Raw genomic sequence first — 3,613 nt, 5'->3', positions numbered from 1 at the left:
GAACTTCAGCTTTAGCATCAGTCCTTCCAATGAACACCCAGGACTGATCTCCTTTGGAATGGACTGGCTGGATCTCTTTGCAGTCCAAGGGACTGTCAAGAGCTTTCTCCAACACCACAGTTCAAAAGCATCAATTTTTCAGCACTCAGCTTTCTTCACAGTCCAACTCTCACATCCATACATGACCATAGCCTTGACCAGAGGGACTTTTGTTGGCAAAGTAATGTCTCTGCTTTTTAATATGCTGTCTAGGTTGGTCATAACTTTCCTTCCAAGGAGTGAGCATCTTTTAATATATGTGTGCATGTGTATCTATATATGAATATACTACTTTTCTGGAGAATCCTAAACTGCGAGAGGAGTAAATGGAGAGATAAAGAGGTGATCCAGGATAGATAATCTGAAATATAAGAGATAGGGAAACTGATACCATAAAAGCTAGTACCCAAGAACTGGATCACAGGCACCTCATCAAACCAAGAGCTGGTACACCTGAACTCACAGGAATGTAACCCTACTCAAACCAAAATCCATGTGGTCCTGGCCAAGAGAAATGTCTTTAAAATCATGAGTAAAATGGGAATTCCAATCTTTATTTTCAGCTCTCAAAAACATTTAAAGAGATGCTAGTTCACTGCACGTTCACAACAGATATTATTAAATGCCTGGTCCTCAACTTTCTTTAGTCCACAGAGACTCCTAGCTGCTTCACATCCTTCCCAGACAAATTTCAATATATCTTACTCTCTGATTACCAATCACCTCTGAACAGCATCTTCACTCATAAAATAGTCACCCAGTTTGTTCAACACTACAGGTTATTTTTTTTAGAAGAATATACTGATTTTTATTTGTTCTTTCTCTCCTCAAGGCCAGTTGTGTATGGAGGAGGGAGGGTGTTATGAATCTCCTAATCCTTATGAATGTCTCCTGGTACTAGTTTTAACAAAGGTTGTAGCAGGGGCTTGAAGAAGATAGGACCTATTCCTTCTGAGAAACCCAATAAACCCTCATCAATAAAGGTCCATTTAGCTCTAATATTTAAAGTATGCATAGCAGGTGATGAATTAACTCATCTCCAGTGTATCTGGAATGGTACCGACTACTTTCATCCTTCAGACAATTGAGAAACTGTCACTCAAATCATTTTCTGTACAGCTTAATTCTCTTATAGAACTGGTGGAGAAAGACCAGTTTAGAAAGTAGATTAAGGTTAAAAGCAATAGCTTTTCTACAATATCCATATCATCAGGAGCTATGATTATCAGATTCTCAGGGTCCTGAGTGCCCAGCACAGTGCACAGGACTCAATAAAGATTTTCTAAACTGAGGAATGAATGAGTCAGCACCGGTAGATCTATCCAGATAAACGGAAGCCCTCAAAGTCAGGGTTCTGAAATAAAATAGAACAGCAGAGAGCACCTGAAAAGGATTCCTTTGTACTTTGAGCCTTGAAGTTTATTAGTGACACTTTGCTTGCATTAAATTGTAGCTATGTTGTACTCCATCATTTCCTCTCCCTGTAGAAAAGTTTAGCGGTGCACCTGGACAGTTTGAGCTGGAACACCATGTATCATATCAGACAAGGGACACTTCCCAGAGAACAAAACAAAAGAAAACCCCAGAGCCAGTGGTTTGCTTTTGACATACACTTGCCTTATTTTTGACCTGGGCCCCACCATACTGCAGGGGGGCAAGGCTGAGGCTTGGTCCTATGATACTTCTAAACCACTCACTGTTTGCTGTATAAACCCCAGCCACCAATTCTTCTAGCAAAACTTCCTGTTGATTCATTCATCAGATACAGTTTGATAAGAGAAAGGTGGGGAGTCAGGGTGGGCCTTGTTCTGCTTATCACTTCTAATAGATAGGGATTGTCTTCATACAGCAAACAGCATTGTGTAAAACAAACCACAATAGAACTATCAAAGAAGTGGCTGCAATCTTTTAACCTTTCTATGTTACAAAGTTCTCTCGCCATATTTTTGAGTCAAGGCAACTAGTATTTCCTTCCTTCTCCCTTTACGACTGTTTTCCAACTAGACTGTGGATTCCTGAACCTTCAAGACAACATGGATCTGCAGGAGGTGGCACACCTGGGTTCTTGATCAGATTCAGCATCAGTAATTAAGGAAACAGAACGTTAAATACAAGGAAGGGCATAAACAATGGGATTCTGGAGGGCAGCCAGCCCCTCAACCTTGAATTGGCACTTATCACAGCATCACTCTCATGGACACGGAGGGAGGACAGAAGGCCCCAGCAGTCCAGCAGAGTCCTCAGGCAGCTGCTATTCTATCAGTTCAAGTAGGGCAATGTGTTCAGACTTTCTGGAAAGTTCCAATTCTGTGTGGGGGAAAAAAAAAATGTATATATATATATATATATATATATATATATATATATATCGGTGTTTTCAAGAAGTAGAATAGACTACAGCAATAAATGAGTCCCAGCTGTTTAAAATTAGACTTCTACAGGGAATTCCATATAAAAATGCCCCATAGGACTGTAATATTTTCACCAAATTAGGACTTGAATGATTCATTTGCTGAAGCTACTGGCCTCTGCATATAGACGCCTAAGATAGTTTTCAAAAGTGTTCATAAGTATGTTGGTTGTAACCATGATATCTCCACCATCTAAAATGCTTACATTACTTACTTAAAAAAAAAATTGGGGTATAGTTGCTCTACGATGTTGTGTTAGTCTCTGTTGTGCAACGAAGCGAATCAGCCATATATATACATATATCCCCTCCCTCTTGAACTTCCTTCCCCCATCCCATGCCTAGGTCACCACAGAGCACCAAGCTGAGCTCCCTGTGCTCTATAGCAACTGTCCACTGTTTCACACATGGTAGTGTAGATGTCAATCCTAATCTCCCAATTCATCCCACCATCCTCTTCATTCTGTGTCTACAAGCCCGTTCTCTACATCTGCATCTCTGCTCCTGCCCTAGAAATAGTTTCATCTGTACCATTTTCTAGATTCTACATATATATTTGCTAATATATGATATTTGCTTTTCTCTTTCTGACTTACCTTCACTCTGTACATGACAGACTCTAGGTCCACCCACATCTCCACAAATGTTTTTTAAAAACAAAATGCTTCACCACTCAGAAGACACGGACCACACACCCTGACTTACAGGAAAGCAAAAGAGTTCAAGCTGAAAGAATTCTGTATCCGCCACAGGAAACCTGGGTGATGATCTCGGTTTTACCACTTGTCAACCACATGAACCTGGGCAACTGTCTTCATCTTGCTTGTCCAACTGTAAAATGGAAATGATGTGTACATTGATGGAACATCATGGTTGCTAGGAGTCCAGCCTAGCTCTCAAATGGATAATTCCATGACTTCTGGAATGGAATGGATTTTATTTTTAATATATATCTTTAAATCAAACATGGGCCTGTAAATCAGTAGGGGTTTTCTCCAGGATGTGCCTTTTACTTCTTCCCAGACCTTCTCCATGCCTGCTTAACATGATAAAGATCCTAACGTGACCAGATCCTTTCTGGTTTCTCTTCCCCTGATCTTAAGAGTCTCCTCTCATGGCAATACTGGTCCCTTCATTTCATTTCATTATATGAGACAGCAGTTC

At 40.4% G+C, this 3,613-nt stretch overlaps 1 long non-coding RNA gene across 1 annotated transcript; it reads right to left on the bottom strand.

Annotated features, from left to right (window-relative positions):
• Positions 1 to 572: 572 nt before the first annotated feature.
• LOC121816770 (uncharacterized) lies at positions 573 to 3,344 on the bottom strand. The gene is made up of 2 exons (XR_006056454.2): positions 3,155 to 3,344; positions 573 to 2,346 (listed from the first exon to the last, which is right to left on the bottom strand). It is a non-coding gene; the product is annotated as an uncharacterized LOC121816770 (long non-coding RNA).
• Positions 3,345 to 3,613: the final 269 nt, after the last annotated feature.

The sequence above is a fragment of the Ovis aries genome, chromosome 16, assembly GCF_016772045.2.
Source record: "Ovis aries strain OAR_USU_Benz2616 breed Rambouillet chromosome 16, ARS-UI_Ramb_v3.0, whole genome shotgun sequence".
In the NCBI taxonomy this organism is placed as follows: Eukaryota; Metazoa; Chordata; class Mammalia; order Artiodactyla; family Bovidae; genus Ovis; species Ovis aries.
The sequence above is the reverse complement of the archived record's forward strand: the minus strand, read 5'-3'. Positions and strand labels throughout refer to the sequence as shown.